Genomic DNA, 22,285 nt, shown 5'->3' on the forward strand with positions numbered 1-22,285 from the left:
AGCCTTCAGCCAAGGGACACAGGAGCCAAGGGGTCTGGCCTCGAGCCTTCAGCCGAGGGACCCAGGAGCCCAGGGTCTGGCCTCAGTGCTTCCCAAGTCGGCCTTCAGCTGAAGCCTGCCTGGGCTGGGAGCCTCAGCTGCTGTTCCTGGGTGTGCTTCTTTCCTGCATGTGAAGGCCACCAGCGGCGAAGGTTGCCCTCCGCCTTCTAAGGAGTCGAGGAGACCGCAGCAGGAAAATTGTGTGTGTGTTTATTTCTTCTTTTTTTAGAGGTGCTTTCTATTTTTGCAAGGAACTGACGCCTGGATGAGTGCTAGTGTGGCTTGAGGTAAATTCACGGGCAGCTTCTTTGCAAACTTTTGCCAAACCAACTTGGGGCAGCAGTGGGGTAGAGAGTCAGCCTTCTGCTGATGCCTGCCTAGGCGTGGCTGGGCTGGGGGCCTCAGCTGCTGTTACTGGGCCTGCTTCTTTCCTGGACTTGTAGGCCACCAGCCGGAGAAAGTAAGGGCCTCAACCAACATCGCCCTCTGCCTTCCAAAGAGTCGAGGAGTCCCCAGCAGGAAAATTGTGTGTGTGTTTATTTCTTCTTTTTTAGAGATGCTTTCTATTTTTGTAAGGAAACGACGCCTGGGTGAGTGCTAGTGTGGCGTGAGCTAAATTTACAGGCATCTTCTTTGCAAACTTTTGCCAAACCAACTTGGAGCAGCAGTGGGGTAGAGAGTCAGCCTTCTGCTGATGCCTGCCTGGGCTGGGCTGGTCTGGGGGCCTCAGCTGCTGTTACTGGGCCTGCTTCTTTCCTGGACTTGTAGGCCACCAGCCCGAGAAGGTAAGGGCCTCAACCAACATCGCCCTCTGCCTTCCAAAGAGTCGAGGTGTCCCCAGCAGGAAAATTGTGTGTGTGTATTTCTTCTTTTTTTAGAGATGCTTTCTATTTTTGTAAGGAACCGACGCCTGGGTGAGTGCTAGTGTGGCTTGAGGTAAATTTACGGGCAGCTTCTTTGCAAACTTTTGCCAAACCAACTTGGGGCAGCACTGGGGTAGAGAGTCAGCCTTCCGCTGATGCCTGCCTAGGCGTGGCTGGGCTGGGGGCCTCAGTTGCTGTTACTGGGCCTGCTTCTTTCCTGGACTTGTAGGCCGCCAGCCTGAGAAGGTAAGGCCTCAACCAACATCGCCCTCTGCCTTCCAAAGAGTCGAGGAGACCGCAGCAGGAAAATTGTGTGTGTGTTTATTTCTTCTTTTTTTAGAGGTGCTTTCTATTTTTGTAAGGAACTGACGCCTGGGTGAGTGCTAGTGTGGCGTGAGTTAAATTTACAGGCATCTTCTTTGCAAACTTTTGCCAAACCAACTTGGGGCAGCAGTGGGGTAGAGAGTCAGCCTTCTGCTGATGCCTGCCTAGGCGTGGCTGGGCTGGGGGCCTCAGCTGCTGTTACTGGGCCTGCTTCTTTCCTGGACTTGTAGGCCACCAGCCGGAGAAAGTAAGGGCCTCAACCAACATCGCCCTCTGCCTTCCAAAGAGTCGAGGAGTCCCCAGCAGGAAAATTGTGTGTGTGTTTATTTCTTCTTTTTTAGAGATGCTTTCTATTTTTGTAAGGAACCGACGCCTGGGTGAGTGCTAGTGTGGCTTGAGGTAAATTTACGGGCAGCTTCTTTGCAAACTTTTGCCAAAACAACTTGGGGCAGCACTGGGGTAGAGAGTCAGCCTTCCGCTGATGCCTGCCTAGGCGTGGCTGGGCTGGGGGCCTCAGTTGCTGTTACTGGGCCTGCTTCTTTCCTGGACTTGTAGGCCGCCAGCCTGAGAAGGTAAGGCCTCAACCAACATCGCCCTCTGCCTTCCAAAGAGTCGAGGAGACCGCAGCAGGAAAATTGTGTGTGTGTTTATTTCTTCTTTTTTTAGAGGTGCTTTCTATTTTTGTAAGGAACTGACGCCTGGGTGAGTGCTAGTGTGGCTTGAGGTAAATTCACGGGCAGCTTCTTTGCAAACTTTTGCCAAACCAACTTGGGGCAGCAGTGGGGTAGAGTCAGCCTTAAGCTGATGCCTGCCTGGGCTGGGCTGGGCTGGGGGCCTCAGCTGCTGTTACTGGGCCTGCTTCTTTCCTGGACTTGTAGGTCACCAGCCCGATATGGTAAGGGCCTCAACCAACATCACCCTCTGCCTTCCAAAGCGTCGAGGAGCCCCCAGCAGGAAAATTGTGTGTGTGTTTATTTCCATCTTTCTTTCCGAGTTTTTTTTTAAAGTTTTGTAAGGAACGGATGCTTGGGTGAGTGAGTGCAAGTGTGGCTTGGCCTGAATTTACAGACACTTTCTTTGCAAACATGAGTAGGCAAGTGGGTATTTCAAAAGTGGGTGCATGGAGCTGCTCGTTGCTTTTCCAAGCTGGCAGCTGTGGCTCCTGAGCTTGAGGCAAAAAGAAGGGCAGAAGCACACTGCAGAGGACAGCGTTCAGCCTTGCAAGAGGGCAGTGGACGTCGGAGGAGCCGACACAGCACAAGAGGCTCGGAATCGGCGCACTCTTCGCCTACGGCCATACCACCCTGAATGCGCCCGATCTCGTCCGATCTCGGAAGCTAAGCAGGGTCGGGCCTGGTTAGTACTTGGATGGGAGACCGCCTGTTAATACCAGGTGCTGTAGGCATTTTGCTACTCTGTGCCCGATAGGCGGCGTTCGTCTTCTCCGTCTTGAACTACATTTTTCCTCCATTCCGCTTTTAATTTTAACAAACACGGCGCGTGAAAAAGGCACAGGGGCAGACAGCAGCCCTCGCTCCAATGCAGAGCCCCGTCAGAGGCGGACACGTTGTCGCCAAACTAACTTGGAGCAGCAGCAGCAGGAGACTGAAGCCAGGGCAGCAGCTTGCCGCCTCGGGTGGGTGGATGCAGCCAGAAAGGGCCACTCGTGTCCCTGGCAAAGCACCTCCAGCGTCTCCCCGTTTTCTCTCCAGTGGACGCGCAAGGCCCCCTACAGCTAGGGGAGGCAAGTGGATGGGCCTCATCTGCATATGTGGGCTCTAGAGGAAGAGTGCACCCTGGGAGACAAGGGGACACCTGGAGCGGGAAGTGCTCACGGGGGAGAAGTGCCTACAAGAGGCAGGAAGGGAGGGAGGCCACATCATGCCTCTCCATAGCCAGGCCTCTGGATGATGGGGCAGAAGCGGCCGTCACCCTAAGCTTCCTAGAAGTCCCAGCTGGGCCCCATGCTACCTAATATCTCGCCTGATCGAGCCTGGTCGAGCACTGGTCGAGCCTTCAGCCAAGGGACACAGGAGCCAAGGGGTCTGGCCTCGAGCCTTCAGCCGAGGGACCCAGGAGCCCAGGGTCTGGCCTCAGTGCTTCCCAAGTCGGCCTTCAGCTGAAGCCTGCCTGGGCTGGGAGCCTCAGCTGCTGTTCCTGGGTGTGCTTCTTTCCTGCATGTGAAGGCCACCAGCGGCGAAGGTTGCCCTCCGCCTTCTAAGGAGTCGAGGAGACCGCAGCAGGAAAATTGTGTGTGTGTTTATTTCTTCTTTTTTTAGAGGTGCTTTCTATTTTTGCAAGGAACTGACGCCTGGATGAGTGCTAGTGTGGCTTGAGGTAAATTCACGGGCAGCTTCTTTGCAAACTTTTGCCAAACCAACTTGGGGCAGCAGTGGGGTAGAGAGTCAGCCTTCTGCTGATGCCTGCCTAGGCGTGGCTGGGCTGGGGGCCTCAGCTGCTGTTACTGGGCCTGCTTCTTTCCTGGACTTGTAGGCCACCAGCCGGAGAAAGTAAGGGCCTCAACCAACATCGCCCTCTGCCTTCCAAAGAGTCGAGGAGTCCCCAGCAGGAAAATTGTGTGTGTGTTTATTTCTTCTTTTTTAGAGATGCTTTCTATTTTTGTAAGGAAACGACGCCTGGGTGAGTGCTAGTGTGGCGTGAGCTAAATTTACAGGCATCTTCTTTGCAAACTTTTGCCAAACCAACTTGGAGCAGCAGTGGGGTAGAGAGTCAGCCTTCTGCTGATGCCTGCCTGGGCTGGGCTGGTCTGGGGGCCTCAGCTGCTGTTACTGGGCCTGCTTCTTTCCTGGACTTGTAGGCCACCAGCCCGAGAAGGTAAGGGCCTCAACCAACATCGCCCTCTGCCTTCCAAAGAGTCGAGGTGTCCCCAGCAGGAAAATTGTGTGTGTGTATTTCTTCTTTTTTTAGAGATGCTTTCTATTTTTGTAAGGAACCGACGCCTGGGTGAGTGCTAGTGTGGCTTGAGGTAAATTTACGGGCAGCTTCTTTGCAAACTTTTGCCAAACCAACTTGGGGCAGCACTGGGGTAGAGAGTCAGCCTTCCGCTGATGCCTGCCTAGGCGTGGCTGGGCTGGGGGCCTCAGTTGCTGTTACTGGGCCTGCTTCTTTCCTGGACTTGTAGGCCGCCAGCCTGAGAAGGTAAGGCCTCAACCAACATCGCCCTCTGCCTTCCAAAGAGTCGAGGAGACCGCAGCAGGAAAATTGTGTGTGTGTTTATTTCTTCTTTTTTTAGAGGTGCTTTCTATTTTTGTAAGGAACTGACGCCTGGGTGAGTGCTAGTGTGGCGTGAGTTAAATTTACAGGCATCTTCTTTGCAAACTTTTGCCAAACCAACTTGGGGCAGCAGTGGGGTAGAGAGTCAGCCTTCTGCTGATGCCTGCCTAGGCGTGGCTGGGCTGGGGGCCTCAGCTGCTGTTACTGGGCCTGCTTCTTTCCTGGACTTGTAGGCCACCAGCCGGAGAAAGTAAGGGCCTCAACCAACATCGCCCTCTGCCTTCCAAAGAGTCGAGGAGTCCCCAGCAGGAAAATTGTGTGTGTGTTTATTTCTTCTTTTTTAGAGATGCTTTCTATTTTTGTAAGGAACCGACGCCTGGGTGAGTGCTAGTGTGGCTTGAGGTAAATTTACGGGCAGCTTCTTTGCAAACTTTTGCCAAAACAACTTGGGGCAGCACTGGGGTAGAGAGTCAGCCTTCCGCTGATGCCTGCCTAGGCGTGGCTGGGCTGGGGGCCTCAGTTGCTGTTACTGGGCCTGCTTCTTTCCTGGACTTGTAGGCCGCCAGCCTGAGAAGGTAAGGCCTCAACCAACATCGCCCTCTGCCTTCCAAAGAGTCGAGGAGACCGCAGCAGGAAAATTGTGTGTGTGTTTATTTCTTCTTTTTTTAGAGGTGCTTTCTATTTTTGTAAGGAACTGACGCCTGGGTGAGTGCTAGTGTGGCTTGAGGTAAATTCACGGGCAGCTTCTTTGCAAACTTTTGCCAAACCAACTTGGGGCAGCAGTGGGGTAGAGAGTCAGCCTTAAGCTGATGCCTGCCTGGGCTGGGCTGGGCTGGGGGCCTCAGCTGCTGTTACTGGGCCTGCTTCTTTCCTGGACTTGTAGGTCACCAGCCCGATATGGTAAGGGCCTCAACCAACATCACCCTCTGCCTTCCAAAGCGTCGAGGAGCCCCCAGCAGGAAAATTGTGTGTGTGTTTATTTCCATCTTTCTTTCCGAGTTTTTTTTAAAAGTTTTGTAAGGAACGGATGCTTGGGTGAGTGAGTGCAAGTGTGGCTTGGCCTGAATTTACAGACACTTTCTTTGCAAACATGAGTAGGCAAGTGGGTATTTCAAAAGTGGGTGCATGGAGCTGCTCGTTGCTTTTCCAAGCTGGCAGCTGTGGCTCCTGAGCTTGAGGCAAAAAGAAGGGCAGAAGCACACTGCAGAGGACAGCGTTCAGCCTTGCAAGAGGGCAGTGGACGTCGGAGGAGCCGACACAGCACAAGAGGCTCGGAATCGGCGCACTCTTCGCCTACGCCATACCACCCTGAATGCGCCCGATCTCGTCCGATCTCGGAAGCTAAGCAGGGTCGGGCCTGGTTAGTACTTGGATGGGAGACCGCCTGGGAATACCAGGTGCTGTAGGCATTTTGCTACTCTGTGCCCGATAGGCGGCGTTCGTCTTCTCCGTCTTGAACTACATTTTTCCTCCATTCCGCTTTTAATTTTAACAAACACGGCGCGTGAAAAAGGCACAGGGGCAGACAGCAGCCCTCGCTCCAATGCAGAGCCCCGTCAGAGGCGGACACGTTGTCGCCAAACTAACTTGGAGCAGCAGCAGCAGCAGGAGACTGAAGCCAGGGCAGCAGCTTGCCGCCTCGGGTGGGTGGATGCAGCCAGAAAGGGCCACTCGTGTCCCTGGCAAAGCACCTCCAGCGTCTCCCCGTTTTCTCTCCAGTGGACGCGCAAGGCCCCCTACAGCTAGGGGAGGCAAGTGGATGGGCCTCATCTGCATATGTGGGCTCTAGAGGAAGAGTGCACCCTGGGAGACAAGGGGACACCTGGAGCGGGAAGTGCTCACGGGGGAGAAGTGCCTACAAGAGGCAGGAAGGGAGGGAGGCCACATCATGCCTCTCCATAGCCAGGCCTCTGGATGATGGGGCAGAAGCGGCCATCACCCTAAGCTTCCTAGAAGTCCCAGCTGGGCCCCATGCTACCTAATATCTCGCCTGATCGAGCCTGGTCGAGCACTGGTCGAGCCTTCAGCCAAGGGACACAGGAGCCAAGGGGTCTGGCCTCGAGCCTTCAACCGAGGGACCCAGGAGCCCAGGGTCTGGCCTCAGTGCTTCCCAAGTCGGCCTTCAGCTGAAGCCGGCCTGGGCTGGGAGCCTCAGCTGCTGTTCCTGGGTGTGCTTCTTTCCTGCATGTGAAGGCCACCAGCGGCGAAGGTTGCCCTCCGCCTTCCAAGGAGTCGAGGGGATAGAAGCAGGAAAATTGTGTGTGTGTTTATTTCTTCTTTTTTAGAGATTCTTTCTATTTTTGTAAGGAACTGACGCCTGGGTGAGTGCTAGTGTGGCTTGAGGTAAATTCACGGGCAGCTTCTTTGCAAACTTTTGCCAAACCAACTTGGGGCAGCAGTGGGGTAGAGAGTCAGCCTTCTGCTGATGCCTGCCTAGGCGTGGCTGGGCTGGGGGCCTCAGCTGCTGTTACTGGGCCTGCTTCTTTCCTGGACTTGTAGGCCACCAGCCGGAGAAAGTAAGGACCTCAACCAACATCGCCCTCTGCCTTCCAAAGAGTCGAGGAGTCCCCAGCAGGAAAATTGTGTGTGTGTTTATTTCTTCTTTTTTAGAGATGCTTTCTATTTTTGTAAGGAAACGACGCCTGGGTGAGTGCTAGTGTGGCGTGAGCTAAATTTACAGGCATCTTCTTTGCAAACTTTTGCCAAACCAACTTGGAGCAGCAGTGGGGTAGAGAGTCAGCCTTCTGCTGATGCCTGCCTGGGCTGGGCTGGTCTGGGGGCCTCAGCTGCTGTTACTGGGCCTGCTTCTTTCCTGGACTTGTAGGCCACCAGCCCGAGAAGGTAAGGGCCTCAACCAACATCGCCCTCTGCCTTCCAAAGAGTCGAGGTGTCCCCAGCAGGAAAATTGTGTGTGTGTATTTCTTCTTTTTTTAGAGATGCTTTCTATTTTTGTAAGGAACCGACGCCTGGGTGAGTGCTAGTGTGGCTTGAGGTAAATTTACGGGCAGCTTCTTTGCAAACTTTTGCCAAACCAACTTGGGGCAGCACTGGGGTAGAGAGTCAGCCTTCCGCTGATGCCTGCCTAGGCGTGGCTGGGCTGGGGGCCTCAGTTGCTGTTACTGGGCCTGCTTCTTTCCTGGACTTGTAGGCCGCCAGCCTGAGAAGGTAAGGCCTCAACCAACATCGCCCTCTGCCTTCCAAAGAGTCGAGGAGACCGCAGCAGGAAAATTGTGTGTGTGTTTATTTCTTCTTTTTTTAGAGGTGCTTTCTATTTTTGTAAGGAACTGACGCCTGGGTGAGTGCTAGTGTGGCGTGAGTTAAATTTACAGGCATCTTCTTTGCAAACTTTTGCCAAACCAACTTGGGGCAGCAGTGGGGTAGAGAGTCAGCCTTCTGCTGATGCCTGCCTAGGCGTGGCTGGGCTGGGGGCCTCAGCTGCTGTTACTGGGCCTGCTTCTTTCCTGGACTTGTAGGCCACCAGCCGGAGAAAGTAAGGGCCTCAACCAACATCGCCCTCTGCCTTCCAAAGAGTCGAGGAGTCCCCAGCAGGAAAATTGTGTGTGTGTTTATTTCTTCTTTTTTAGAGATGCTTTCTATTTTTGTAAGGAACCGACGCCTGGGTGAGTGCTAGTGTGGCTTGAGGTAAATTTACGGGCAGCTTCTTTGCAAACTTTTGCCAAAACAACTTGGGGCAGCACTGGGGTAGAGAGTCAGCCTTCCGCTGATGCCTGCCTAGGCGTGGCTGGGCTGGGGGCCTCAGTTGCTGTTACTGGGCCTGCTTCTTTCCTGGACTTGTAGGCCGCCAGCCTGAGAAGGTAAGGCCTCAACCAACATCGCCCTCTGCCTTCCAAAGAGTCGAGGAGACCGCAGCAGGAAAATTGTGTGTGTGTTTATTTCTTCTTTTTTTAGAGGTGCTTTCTATTTTTGTAAGGAACTGACGCCTGGGTGAGTGCTAGTGTGGCTTGAGGTAAATTCACGGGCAGCTTCTTTGCAAACTTTTGCCAAACCAACTTGGGGCAGCAGTGGGGTAGAGAGTCAGCCTTAAGCTGATGCCTGCCTGGGCTGGGCTGGGCTGGGGGCCTCAGCTGCTGTTACTGGGCCTGCTTCTTTCCTGGACTTGTAGGTCACCAGCCCGATATGGTAAGGGCCTCAACCAACATCACCCTCTGCCTTCCAAAGCGTCGAGGAGCCCCCAGCAGGAAAATTGTGTGTGTGTTTATTTCCATCTTTCTTTCCGAGTTTTTTTTTAAAGTTTTGTAAGGAACGGATGCTTGGGTGAGTGAGTGCAAGTGTGGCTTGGCCTGAATTTACAGACACTTTCTTTGCAAACATGAGTAGGCAAGTGGGTATTTCAAAAGTGGGTGCATGGAGCTGCTCGTTGCTTTTCCAAGCTGGCAGCTGTGGCTCCTGAGCTTGAGGCAAAAAGAAGGGCAGAAGCACACTGCAGAGGACAGCGTTCAGCCTTGCAAGAGGGCAGTGGACGTCGGAGGAGCCGACACAGCACAAGAGGCTCGGAATCGGCGCACTCTTCGCCTACGGCCATACCACCCTGAATGCGCCCGATCTCGGAAGCTAAGCAGGGTCGGGCCTGGTTAGTACTTGGATGGGAGACCGCCTGGGAATACCAGGTGCTGTAGGCATTTTGCTACTCTGTGCCCGATAGGCGGCGTTCGTCTTCTCCGTCTTGAACTACATTTTTCCTCCATTCCGCTTTTAATTTTAACAAACACGGCGCGTGAAAAAGGCACAGGGGCAGACAGCAGCCCTCGCTCCAATGCAGAGCCCCGTCAGAGGCGGACACGTTGTCGCCAAACTAACTTGGAGCAGCAGCAGCAGCAGCAGCAGCAGGAGACTGAAGCCAGGGCAGCAGCTTGCCGCCTCGGGTGGGTGGATGCAGCCAGAAAGGGCCACTCGTGTCCCTGGCAAAGCACCTCCAGCGTCTCCCCGTTTTCTCTCCAGTGGACGCGCAAGGCCCCCTACAGCTAGGGGAGGCAAGTGGATGGGCCTCATCTGCATATGTGGGCTCTAGAGGAAGAGTGCACCCTGGGAGACAAGGGGACACCTGGAGCGGGAAGTGCTCACGGGGGAGAAGTGCCTACAAGAGGCAGGAAGGGAGGGAGGCCACATCATGCCTCTCCATAGCCAGGCCTCTGGATGATGGGGCAGAAGCGGCCGTCACCCTAAGCTTCCTAGAAGTCCCAGCTGGGCCCCATGCTACCTAATATCTCGCCTGATCGAGCCTGGTCGAGCACTGGTCGAGCCTTCAGCCAAGGGACACAGGAGCCAAGGGGTCTGGCCTCGAGCCTTCAGCCGAGGGACCCAGGAGCCCAGGGTCTGGCCTCAGTGCTTCCCAAGTCGGCCTTCAGCTGAAGCCGGCCTGGGCTGGGAGCCTCAGCTGCTGTTCCTGGGTGTGCTTCTTTCCTGCATGTGAAGGCCACCAGCGGCGAAGGTTGCCCTCCGCCTTCCAAGGAGTCGAGGGGATAGAAGCAGGAAAATTGTGTGTGTGTTTATTTCTTCTTTTTTAGAGATTCTTTCTATTTTTGTAAGGAACTGACGCCTGGGTGAGTGCTAGTGTGGCTTGAGGTAAATTCACGGGCAGCTTCTTTGCAAACTTTTGCCAAACCAACTTGGGGCAGCAGTGGGGTAGAGAGTCAGCCTTCTGCTGATGCCTGCCTAGGCGTGGCTGGGCTGGGGGCCTCAGCTGCTGTTACTGGGCCTGCTTCTTTCCTGGACTTGTAGGCCACCAGCCGGAGAAAGTAAGGGCCTCAACCAACATCGCCCTCTGCCTTCCAAAGAGTCGAGGAGTCCCCAGCAGGAAAATTGTGTGTGTGTTTATTTCTTCTTTTTTAGAGATGCTTTCTATTTTTGTAAGGAAACGACGCCTGGGTGAGTGCTAGTGTGGCGTGAGCTAAATTTACAGGCATCTTCTTTGCAAACTTTTGCCAAACCAACTTGGAGCAGCAGTGGGGTAGAGAGTCAGCCTTCTGCTGATGCCTGCCTGGGCTGGGCTGGTCTGGGGGCCTCAGCTGCTGTTACTGGGCCTGCTTCTTTCCTGGACTTGTAGGCCACCAGCCCGAGAAGGTAAGGGCCTCAACCAACATCGCCCTCTGCCTTCCAAAGAGTCGAGGTGTCCCCAGCAGGAAAATTGTGTGTGTGTATTTCTTCTTTTTTTAGAGATGCTTTCTATTTTTGTAAGGAACCGACGCCTGGGTGAGTGCTAGTGTGGCTTGAGGTAAATTTACGGGCAGCTTCTTTGCAAACTTTTGCCAAACCAACTTGGGGCAGCACTGGGGTAGAGAGTCAGCCTTCCGCTGATGCCTGCCTAGGCGTGGCTGGGCTGGGGGCCTCAGTTGCTGTTACTGGGCCTGCTTCTTTCCTGGACTTGTAGGCCGCCAGCCTGAGAAGGTAAGGCCTCAACCAACATCGCCCTCTGCCTTCCAAAGAGTCGAGGAGACCGCAGCAGGAAAATTGTGTGTGTGTTTATTTCTTCTTTTTTTAGAGGTGCTTTCTATTTTTGTAAGGAACTGACGCCTGGGTGAGTGCTAGTGTGGCGTGAGTTAAATTTACAGGCATCTTCTTTGCAAACTTTTGCCAAACCAACTTGGGGCAGCAGTGGGGTAGAGAGTCAGCCTTCTGCTGATGCCTGCCTAGGCGTGGCTGGGCTGGGGGCCTCAGCTGCTGTTACTGGGCCTGCTTCTTTCCTGGACTTGTAGGCCACCAGCCGGAGAAAGTAAGGGCCTCAACCAACATCGCCCTCTGCCTTCCAAAGAGTCGAGGAGTCCCCAGCAGGAAAATTGTGTGTGTGTTTATTTCTTCTTTTTTAGAGATGCTTTCTATTTTTGTAAGGAACCGACGCCTGGGTGAGTGCTAGTGTGGCTTGAGGTAAATTTACGGGCAGCTTCTTTGCAAACTTTTGCCAAAACAACTTGGGGCAGCACTGGGGTAGAGAGTCAGCCTTCCGCTGATGCCTGCCTAGGCGTGGCTGGGCTGGGGGCCTCAGTTGCTGTTACTGGGCCTGCTTCTTTCCTGGACTTGTAGGCCGCCAGCCTGAGAAGGTAAGGCCTCAACCAACATCGCCCTCTGCCTTCCAAAGAGTCGAGGAGACCGCAGCAGGAAAATTGTGTGTGTGTTTATTTCTTCTTTTTTTAGAGGTGCTTTCTATTTTTGTAAGGAACTGACGCCTGGGTGAGTGCTAGTGTGGCTTGAGGTAAATTCACGGGCAGCTTCTTTGCAAACTTTTGCCAAACCAACTTGGGGCAGCAGTGGGGTAGAGAGTCAGCCTTAAGCTGATGCCTGCCTGGGCTGGGCTGGGCTGGGGGCCTCAGCTGCTGTTACTGGGCCTGCTTCTTTCCTGGACTTGTAGGTCACCAGCCCGATATGGTAAGGGCCTCAACCAACATCACCCTCTGCCTTCCAAAGCGTCGAGGAGCCCCCAGCAGGAAAATTGTGTGTGTGTTTATTTCCATCTTTCTTTCCGAGTTTTTTTTTAAAGTTTTGTAAGGAACGGATGCTTGGGTGAGTGAGTGCAAGTGTGGCTTGGCCTGAATTTACAGACACTTTCTTTGCAAACATGAGTAGGCAAGTGGGTATTTCAAAAGTGGGTGCATGGAGCTGCTCGTTGCTTTTCCAAGCTGGCAGCTGTGGCTCCTGAGCTTGAGGCAAAAAGAAGGGCAGAAGCACACTGCAGAGGACAGCGTTCAGCCTTGCAAGAGGGCAGTGGACGTCGGAGGAGCCGACACAGCACAAGAGGCTCGGAATCGGCGCACTCTTCGCCTACGGCCATACCACCCTGAATGCGCCCGATCTCGGAAGCTAAGCAGGGTCGGGCCTGGTTAGTACTTGGATGGGAGACCGCCTGGGAATACCAGGTGCTGTAGGCATTTTGCTACTCTGTGCCCGATAGGCGGCGTTCGTCTTCTCCGTCTTGAACTACATTTTTCCTCCATTCCGCTTTTAATTTTAACAAACACGGCGCGTGAAAAAGGCACAGGGGCAGACAGCAGCCCTCGCTCCAATGCAGAGCCCCGTCAGAGGCGGACACGTTGTCGCCAAACTAACTTGGAGCAGCAGCAGCAGCAGCAGCAGCAGCAGCAGGAGACTGAAGCCAGGGCAGCAGCTTGCCGCCTCGGGTGGGTGGATGCAGCCAGAAAGGGCCACTCGTGTCCCTGGCAAAGCACCTCCAGCGTCTCCCCGTTTTCTCTCCAGTGGACGCGCAAGGCCCCCTACAGCTAGGGGAGGCAAGTGGATGGGCCTCATCTGCATATGTGGGCTCTAGAGGAAGAGTGCACCCTGGGAGACAAGGGGACACCTGGAGCGGGAAGTGCTCACGGGGGAGAAGTGCCTACAAGAGGCAGGAAGGGAGGGAGGCCACATCATGCCTCTCCATAGCCAGGCCTCTGGATGATGGGGCAGAAGCGGCCGTCACCCTAAGCTTCCTAGAAGTCCCAGCTGGGCCCCATGCTACCTAATATCTCGCCTGATCGAGCCTGGTCGAGCACTGGTCGAGCCTTCAGCCAAGGGACACAGGAGCCAAGGGGTCTGGCCTCGAGCCTTCAGCCGAGGGACCCAGGAGCCCAGGGTCTGGCCTCAGTGCTTCCCAAGTCGGCCTTCAGCTGAAGCCTGCCTGGGCTGGGAGCCTCAGCTGCTGTTCCTGGGTGTGCTTCTTTCCTGCATGTGAAGGCCACCAGCGGCGAAGGTTGCCCTCCGCCTTCTAAGGAGTCGAGGAGACCGCAGCAGGAAAATTGTGTGTGTGTTTATTTCTTCTTTTTTTAGAGGTGCTTTCTATTTTTGCAAGGAACTGACGCCTGGATGAGTGCTAGTGTGGCTTGAGGTAAATTCACGGGCAGCTTCTTTGCAAACTTTTGCCAAACCAACTTGGGGCAGCAGTGGGGTAGAGAGTCAGCCTTCTGCTGATGCCTGCCTAGGCGTGGCTGGGCTGGGGGCCTCAGCTGCTGTTACTGGGCCTGCTTCTTTCCTGGACTTGTAGGCCACCAGCCGGAGAAAGTAAGGGCCTCAACCAACATCGCCCTCTGCCTTCCAAAGAGTCGAGGAGTCCCCAGCAGGAAAATTGTGTGTGTGTTTATTTCTTCTTTTTTAGAGATGCTTTCTATTTTTGTAAGGAAACGACGCCTGGGTGAGTGCTAGTGTGGCGTGAGCTAAATTTACAGGCATCTTCTTTGCAAACTTTTGCCAAACCAACTTGGAGCAGCAGTGGGGTAGAGAGTCAGCCTTCTGCTGATGCCTGCCTGGGCTGGGCTGGTCTGGGGGCCTCAGCTGCTGTTACTGGGCCTGCTTCTTTCCTGGACTTGTAGGCCACCAGCCCGAGAAGGTAAGGGCCTCAACCAACATCGCCCTCTGCCTTCCAAAGAGTCGAGGTGTCCCCAGCAGGAAAATTGTGTGTGTGTATTTCTTCTTTTTTTAGAGATGCTTTCTATTTTTGTAAGGAACCGACGCCTGGGTGAGTGCTAGTGTGGCTTGAGGTAAATTTACGGGCAGCTTCTTTGCAAACTTTTGCCAAACCAACTTGGGGCAGCACTGGGGTAGAGAGTCAGCCTTCCGCTGATGCCTGCCTAGGCGTGGCTGGGCTGGGGGCCTCAGTTGCTGTTACTGGGCCTGCTTCTTTCCTGGACTTGTAGGCCGCCAGCCTGAGAAGGTAAGGCCTCAACCAACATCGCCCTCTGCCTTCCAAAGAGTCGAGGAGACCGCAGCAGGAAAATTGTGTGTGTGTTTATTTCTTCTTTTTTTAGAGGTGCTTTCTATTTTTGTAAGGAACTGACGCCTGGGTGAGTGCTAGTGTGGCGTGAGTTAAATTTACAGGCATCTTCTTTGCAAACTTTTGCCAAACCAACTTGGGGCAGCAGTGGGGTAGAGAGTCAGCCTTCTGCTGATGCCTGCCTAGGCGTGGCTGGGCTGGGGGCCTCAGCTGCTGTTACTGGGCCTGCTTCTTTCCTGGACTTGTAGGCCACCAGCCGGAGAAAGTAAGGGCCTCAACCAACATCGCCCTCTGCCTTCCAAAGAGTCGAGGAGTCCCCAGCAGGAAAATTGTGTGTGTGTTTATTTCTTCTTTTTTAGAGATGCTTTCTATTTTTGTAAGGAACCGACGCCTGGGTGAGTGCTAGTGTGGCTTGAGGTAAATTTACGGGCAGCTTCTTTGCAAACTTTTGCCAAAACAACTTGGGGCAGCACTGGGGTAGAGAGTCAGCCTTCCGCTGATGCCTGCCTAGGCGTGGCTGGGCTGGGGGCCTCAGTTGCTGTTACTGGGCCTGCTTCTTTCCTGGACTTGTAGGCCGCCAGCCTGAGAAGGTAAGGCCTCAACCAACATCGCCCTCTGCCTTCCAAAGAGTCGAGGAGACCGCAGCAGGAAAATTGTGTGTGTGTTTATTTCTTCTTTTTTTAGAGGTGCTTTCTATTTTTGTAAGGAACTGACGCCTGGGTGAGTGCTAGTGTGGCTTGAGGTAAATTCACGGGCAGCTTCTTTGCAAACTTTTGCCAAACCAACTTGGGGCAGCAGTGGGGTAGAGAGTCAGCCTTAAGCTGATGCCTGCCTGGGCTGGGCTGGGCTGGGGGCCTCAGCTGCTGTTACTGGGCCTGCTTCTTTCCTGGACTTGTAGGTCACCAGCCCGATATGGTAAGGGCCTCAACCAACATCACCCTCTGCCTTCCAAAGCGTCGAGGAGCCCCCAGCAGGAAAATTGTGTGTGTGTTTATTTCCATCTTTCTTTCCGAGTTTTTTTTTAAAGTTTTGTAAGGAACGGATGCTTGGGTGAGTGAGTGCAAGTGTGGCTTGGCCTGAATTTACAGACACTTTCTTTGCAAACATGAGTAGGCAGGTGGGTATTTCAAAAGTGGGTGCATGGAGCTGCTCGTTGCTTTTCCAAGCTGGCAGCTGTGGCTCCTGAGCTTGAGGCAAAAAGAAGGGCAGAAGCACACTGCAGAGGACAGCGTTCAGCCTTGCAAGAGGGCAGTGGACGTCGGAGGAGCCGACACAGCACAAGAGGCTCGGAATCGGCGCACTCTTCGCCTACGGCCATACCACCCTGAATGCGCCCGATCTCGGAAGCTAAGCAGGGTCGGGCCTGGTTAGTACTTGGATGGGAGACCGCCTGGGAATACCAGGTGCTGTAGGCATTTTGCTACTCTGTGCCCGATAGGCGGCGTTCGTCTTCTCCGTCTTGAACTACATTTTTCCTCCATTCCGCTTTTAATTTTAACAAACACGGCGCGTGAAAAAGGCACAGGGGCAGACAGCAGCCCTCGCTCCAATGCAGAGCCCCGTCAGAGGCGGACACGTTGTCGCCAAACTAACTTGGAGCAGCAGCAGCAGCAGCAGGAGACTGAAGCCAGGGCAGCAGCTTGCCGCCTCGGGTGGGTGGATGCAGCCAGAAAGGGCCACTCGTGTCCCTGGCAAAGCACCTCCAGCGTCTCCCCGTTTTCTCTCCAGTGGACGCGCAAGGCCCCCTACAGCTAGGGGAGGCAAGTGGATGGGCCTCATCTGCATATGTGGGCTCTAGAGGAAGAGTGCACCCTGGGAGACAAGGGGACACCTGGAGCGGGAAGTGCTCACGGGGGAGAAGTGCCTACAAGAGGCAGGAAGGGAGGGAGGCCACATCATGCCTCTCCATAGCCAGGCCTCTGGATGATGGGGCAGAAGCGGCCGTCACCCTAAGCTTCCTAGAAGTCCCAGCTGGGCCCCATGCTACCTAATATCTCGCCTGATCGAGCCTGGTCGAGCACTGGTCGAGCCTTCAGCCAAGGGACACAGGAGCCAAGGGGTCTGGCCTCGAGCCTTCAGCCGAGGGACCCAGGAGCCCAGGGTCTGGCCTCAGTGCTTCCCAAGTCGGCCTTCAGCTGAAGCCTGCCTGGGCTGGGAGCCTCAGCTGCTGTTCCTGGGTGTGCTTCTTTCCTGCATGTGAAGGCCACCAGCGGCGAAGGTTGCCCTCCGCCTTCTAAGGAGTCGAGGAGACCGCAGCAGGAAAATTGTGTGTGTGTTTATTTCTTCTTTTTTTAGAGGTGCTTTCTATTTTTGCAAGGAACTGACGCCTGGATGAGTGCTAGTGTGGCTTGAGGTAAATTCACGGGCAGCTTCTTTGCAAACTTTTGCCAAACCAACTTGGGGCAGCAGTGGGGTAGAGAGTCAGCCTTCTGCTGATGCCTGCCTAGGCGTGGCTGGGCTGGGGGCCTCAGCTGCTGTTACTGGGCCTGCTTCTTTCCTGGACTTGTAGGCCACCAGCCGGAGAAAGTAAGGGCCTCAACCAACATCGCCCTCTGCCTTCCAAAGAGTCGAGGAGTCCCCAGCAGGAAAATTGTGTGTGTGTTTATTTCTTCTTTTTTAGAGATGCTTTCTATTTTTGTAAGGAAACGACGCCTGGGTGAGTGCTAGTGTGGCGTGAGCTAAATTTACAGGCATCTTCTTTGCAAACTTTTGCCAAACCAACTTGGAGCAGCAGTGGGGTAGAGAGTCAGCCTTCTGCTGATGCCTGCCTGGGCTGGGCTGGTCTGGGGGCCTCAGCTGCTGTTACTGGGCCTGCTTCTTTCCTGGACTTGTAGGCCACCAGCCCGAGAAGGTAAGGGCCTCAACCAACATCGCCCTCTGCCTTCCAAAGAGTCGAGGTGTCCCCAGCAGGAAAATTGTGTGTGTGTATTTCTTCTTTTTTTAGAGATGCTTTCTATTTTTGTAAGGAACCGACGCCTGGGTGAGTGCTAGTGTGGCTTGAGGTAAATTTACGGGCAGCTTCTTTGCAAACTTTTGCCAAACCAACTTGGGGCAGCACTGGGGTAGAGAGTCAGCCTTCCGCTGATGCCTGCCTAGGCGTGGCTGGGCTGGGGGCCTCAGTTGCTGTTACTGGGCCTGCTTCTTTCCTGGACTTGTAGGCCGCCAGCCTGAGAAGGTAAGGCCTCAACCAACATCGCCCTCTGCCTTCCAAAGAGTCGAGGAGACCGCAGCAGGAAAATTGTGTGTGTGTTTATTTCTTCTTTTTTTAGAGGTGCTTTCTATTTTTGTAAGGAAATGACGCCTGGGTGAGTGCTAGTGTGGCGTGAGTTAAATTTACAGGCATCTTCTTTGCAAACTTTTGCCAAACCAACTTGGGGCAGCAGTGGGGTAGAGAGTCAGCCTTCTGCTGATGCCTGCCTAGGCGTGGCTGGGCTGGGGGCCTCAGCTGCTGTTACTGGGCCTGCTTCTTTCCTGGACTTGTAGGCCACCAGCCGGAGAAAGTAAGGGCCTCAACCAACATCGCCCTCTGCCTTCCAAAGAGTCGAGGAGTCCCCAGCAGGAAAATTGTGTGTGTGTTTATTTCTTCTTTTTTAGAGATGCTTTCTATTTTTGTAAGGAACCGACGCCTGGGTGAGTGCTAGTGTGGCTTGAGGTAAATTTACGGGCAGCTTCTTTGCAAACTTTTGCCAAAACAACTTGGGGCAGCACTGGGGTAGAGAGTCAGCCTTCCGCTGATGCCTGCCTAGGCGTGGCTGGGCTGGGGGCCTCAGTTGCTGTTACTGGGCCTGCTTCTTTCCTGGACTTGTAGGCCGCCAGCCTGAGAAGGTAAGGCCTCAACCAACATCGCCCTCTGCCTTCCAAAGAGTCGAGGAGACCGCAGCAGGAAAATTGTGTGTGTGTTTATTTCTTCTTTTTTTAGAGGTGCTTTCTATTTTTGTAAGGAACTGACGCCTGGGTGAGTGCTAGTGTGGCTTGAGGTAAATTCACGGGCAGCTTCTTTGCAAACTTTTGCCAAACCAACTTGGGGCAGCAGTGGGGTAGAGTCAGCCTTAAGCTGATGCCTGCCTGGGCTGGGCTGGGCTGGGGGCCTCAGCTGCTGTTACTGGGCCTGCTTCTTTCCTGGACTTGTAGGTCACCAGCCCGATATGGTAAGGGCCTCAACCAACATCACCCTCTGCCTTCCAAAGCGTCGAGGAGCCCCCAGCAGGAAAATTGTGTGTGTGTTTATTTCCATCTTTCTTTCCGAGTTTTTTTTTAAAGTTTTGTAAGGAACGGATGCTTGGGTGAGTGAGTGCAAGTGTGGCTTGGCCTGAATTTACAGACACTTTCTTTGCAAACATGAGTAGGCAAGTGGGTATTTCAAAAGTGGGTGCATGGAGCTGCTCGTTGCTTTTCCAAGCTGGCAGCTGTGGCTCCTGAGCTTGAGGCAAAAAGAAGGGCAGAAGCACACTGCAGAGGACAGCGTTCAGCCTTGCAAGAGGGCAGTGGACGTCGGAGGAGCCGACACAGCACAAGAGGCTCGGAATCGGCGCACTCTTCGCCTACGGCCATACCACCCTGAATGCGCCCGATCTCGTCCGATCTCGGAAGCTAAGCAGGGTCGGGCCTGGTTAGTACTTGGATGGGAGACCGCCTGGGAATACCAGGTGCTGTAGGCATTTTGCTACTCTGTGCCCGATAGGCGGCGTTCGTCTTCTCCGTCTTGAACTACATTTTTCCTCCATTCCGCTTTTAATTTTAACAAACACGGCGCGTGAAAAAGGCACAGGGGCAGACAGCAGCCCTCGCTCCAATGCAGAGCCCCGTCAGAGGCGGACACGTTGTCGCCAAACTAACTTGGAGCAGCAGCAGCAGCAGCAGGAGACTGAAGCCAGGGCAGCAGCTTGCCGCCTCGGGTGGGTGGATGCAGCCAGAAAGGGCCACTCGTGTCCCTGGCAAAGCACCTCCAGCGTCTCCCCGTTTTCTCTCCAGTGGACGCGCAAGGCCCCCTACAGCTAGGGGAGGCAAGTGGATGGGCCTCATCTGCATTTGTGGGCTCTAGAGGAAGAGTGCACCCTGGGAGACAAGGGGACACCTGGAGCGGGAAGTGCTCACGGGGGAGAAGTGCCTACAAGAGGCAGGAAGGGAGGGAGGCCACATCATGCCTCTCCATAGCCAGGCCTCTGGATGATGGGGCAGAAGCGGCCGTCACCCTAAGCTTCCTAGAAGTCCCAGCTGGGCCCCATGCTACCTAATATCTCGCCTGATCGAGCCTGGTCGAGCACTGGTCGAGCCTTCAGCCAAGGGACACAGGAGCCAAGGGGTCTGGCCTCGAGCCTTCAGCCGAGGGACCCAGGAGCCCAGGGTCTGGCCTCAGTGCTTCCCAAGTCGGCCTTCAGCTGAAGCCTGCCTGGGCTGGGAGCCTCAGCTGCTGTTCCTGGGTGTGCTTCTTTCCTGCATGTGAAGGCCACCAGCGGCGAAGGTTGCCCTCCGCCTTCTAAGGAGTCGAGGAGACCGCAGCAGGAAAATTGTGTGTGTGTTTATTTCTTCTTTTTTTAGAGGTGCTTTCTATTTTTGCAAGGAACTGACGCCTGGATGAGTGCTAGTGTGGCTTGAGGTAAATTCACGGGCAGCTTCTTTGCAAACTTTTGCCAAACCAACTTGGGGCAGCAGTGGGGTAGAGAGTCAGCCTTCTGCTGATGCCTGCCTAGGCGTGGCTGGGCTGGGGGCCTCAGCTGCTGTTACTGGGCCTGCTTCTTTCCTGGACTTGTAGGCCACCAGCCGGAGAAAGTAAGGGCCTCAACCAACATCGCCCTCTGCCTTCCAAAGAGTCGAGGAGTCCCCAGCAGGAAAATTGTGTGTGTGTTTATTTCTTCTTTTTTAGAGATGCTTTCTATTTTTGTAAGGAAACGACGCCTGGGTGAGTGCTAGTGTGGCGTGAGCTAAATTTACAGGCATCTTCTTTGCAAACTTTTGCCAAACCAACTTGGAGCAGCAGTGGGGTAGAGAGTCAGCCTTCTGCTGATGCCTGCCTGGGCTGGGCTGGTCTGGGGGCCTCAGCTGCTGTTACTGGGCCTGCTTCTTTCCTGGACTTGTAGGCCACCAGCCCGAGAAGGTAAGGGCCTCAACCAACATCGCCCTCTGCCTTCCAAAGAGTCGAGGTGTCCCCAGCAGGAAAATTGTGTGTGTGTATTTCTTCTTTTTTTAGAGATGCTTTCTATTTTTGTAAGGAACCGACGCCTGGGTGAGTGCTAGTGTGGCTTGAGGTAAATTTACGGGCAGCTTCTTTGCAAACTTTTGCCAAAACAACTTGGGGCAGCACTGGGGTAGAGAGTCAGCCTTCCGCTGATGCCTGCCTAGGCGTGGCTGGGCTGGGGGCCTCAGTTGCTGTTACTGGGCCTGCTTCTTTCCTGGACTTGTAGGCCGCCAGCCTGAGAAGGTAAGGCCTCAACCAACATCGCCCTCTGCCTTCCAAAGAGTCGAGGAGACCGCAGCAGGAAAATTGTGTGTGTGTTTATTTCTTCTTTTTTTAGAGGTGCTTTCTATTTTTGTAAGGAACTGACGCCTGGGTGAGTGCTAGTGTGGCTTGAGGTAAATTCACGGGCAGCTTCTTTGCAAACTTTTGCCAAACCAACTTGGGGCAGCAGTGGGGTAGAGTCAGCCTTAAGCTGATGCCTGCCTGGGCTGGGCTGGGCTGGGGGCCTCAGCTGCTGTTACTGGGCCTGCTTCTTTCCTGGACTTGTAGGTCACCAGCCCGATATGGTAAGGGCCTCAACCAACATCACCCTCTGCCTTCCAAAGCGTCGAGGAGCCCCCAGCAGGAAAATTGTGTGTGTGTTTATTTCCATCTTTCTTTCCGAGTTTTTTTTTAAAGTTTTGTAAGGAACGGATGCTTGGGTGAGTGAGTGCAAGTGTGGCTTGGCCTGAATTTACAGACACTTTCTTTGCAAACATGAGTAGGCAAGTGGGTATTTCAAAAGTGGGTGCATGGAGCTGCTCGTTGCTTTTCCAAGCTGGCAGCTGTGGCTCCTGAGCTTGAGGCAAAAAGAAGGGCAGAAGCACACTGCAGAGGACAGCGTTCAGCCTTGCAAGAGGGCAGTGGACGTCGGAGGAGCCGACACAGCACAAGAGGCTCGGAATCGGCGCACTCTTCGCCTACGGCCATACCACCCTGAATGCGCCCGATCTCGTCCGATCTCGGAAGCTAAGCAGGGTCGGGCCTGGTTAGTACTTGGATGGGAGACCGCCTGGGAATACCAGGTGCTGTAGGCATTTTGCTACTCTGTGCCCGATAGGCGGCGTTCGTCTTCTCCGTCTTGAACTACATTTTTCCTCCATTCCGCTTTTAATTTTAACAAACACGGCGCGTGAAAAAGGCACAGGGGCAGACAGCAGCCCTCGCTCCAATGCAGAGCCCCGTCAGAGGCGGACACGTTGTCGCCAAACTAACTTGGAGCAGCAGCAGCAGCAGCAGGAGACTGAAGCCAGGGCAGCAGCTTGCCGCCTCGGGTGGGTGGATGCAGCCAGAAAGGGCCACTCGTGTCCCTGGCAAAGCACCTCCAGCGTCTCCCCGTTTTCTCTCCAGTGGACGCGCAAGGCCCCCTACAGCTAGGGGAGGCAAGTGGATGGGCCTCATCTGCATATGTGGGCTCTAGAGGAAGAGTGCACCCTGGGAGACAAGGGGACACCTGGAGCGGGAAGTGCTCACGGGGGAGAAGTGCCTACAAGAGGCAGGAAGGGAGGGAGGCCACATCATGCCTCTCCATAGCCAGGCCTCTGGATGATGGGGCAGAAGCGGCCGTCACCCTAAGCTTCCTAGAAGTCCCAGCTGGGCCCCATGCTACCTAATATCTCGCCTGATCGAGCCTGGTCGAGCACTGGTCGAGCCTTCAGCCAAGGGACACAGGAGCCAAGGGGTCTGGCCTCGAGCCTTCAGCCGAGGGACCCAGGAGCCCAGGGTCTGGCCTCAGTGCTTCCCAAGTCGGCCTTCAGCTGAAGCCTGCCTGGGCTGGGAGCCTCAGCTGCTGTTCCTGGGTGTGCTTCTTTCCTGCATGTGAAGGCCACCAGCGGCGAAGGTTGCCCTCCGCCTTCTAAGGAGTCGAGGAGACCGCAGCAGGAAAATTGTGTGTGTGTT

The 22,285-nt window shown here is 54.5% G+C and overlaps 4 non-coding genes and 3 pseudogenes across 4 annotated transcripts; all 7 read left to right on the plus strand.

The window, feature by feature from the left end:
* Positions 1-2,512: 2,512 nt before the first annotated feature.
* Positions 2,513-2,631, plus strand: LOC138559013 (5S ribosomal RNA). Its single transcript, XR_011299131.1, has one exon. It is a non-coding gene; the product is annotated as a 5S ribosomal RNA (ribosomal RNA).
* Positions 2,632-5,751: 3,120 nt separating this feature from the next.
* Positions 5,752-5,869, plus strand: LOC138559017 (5S ribosomal RNA). The gene has a single exon (XR_011299135.1). It is a non-coding gene; the product is annotated as a 5S ribosomal RNA (ribosomal RNA).
* Positions 5,870-8,991: 3,122 nt separating this feature from the next.
* Positions 8,992-9,100, plus strand: LOC138559036 (5S ribosomal RNA; annotated as a pseudogene).
* A 3,131-nt stretch (positions 9,101-12,231) lies between these two features.
* Positions 12,232-12,340, plus strand: LOC138559037 (5S ribosomal RNA; annotated as a pseudogene).
* A 3,138-nt stretch (positions 12,341-15,478) lies between these two features.
* Positions 15,479-15,587, plus strand: LOC138559039 (5S ribosomal RNA; annotated as a pseudogene).
* Positions 15,588-18,711: 3,124 nt separating this feature from the next.
* Positions 18,712-18,830, plus strand: LOC138558705 (5S ribosomal RNA). The gene has a single exon (XR_011298825.1). It is a non-coding gene; the product is annotated as a 5S ribosomal RNA (ribosomal RNA).
* Positions 18,831-21,304: 2,474 nt separating this feature from the next.
* On the plus strand, positions 21,305-21,423 carry LOC138558706 (5S ribosomal RNA). Its single transcript, XR_011298826.1, has one exon. It is a non-coding gene; the product is annotated as a 5S ribosomal RNA (ribosomal RNA).
* The last annotated feature ends 862 nt before the right edge of the window (positions 21,424-22,285 follow it).

This window comes from Ambystoma mexicanum, unplaced genomic scaffold (assembly GCF_040938575.1).
Source record: "Ambystoma mexicanum isolate Mex_15411 unplaced genomic scaffold, UKY_AmexF1_1 Mex_scaf34, whole genome shotgun sequence".
NCBI classification, from domain to species: Eukaryota; Metazoa; Chordata; class Amphibia; order Caudata; family Ambystomatidae; genus Ambystoma; species Ambystoma mexicanum.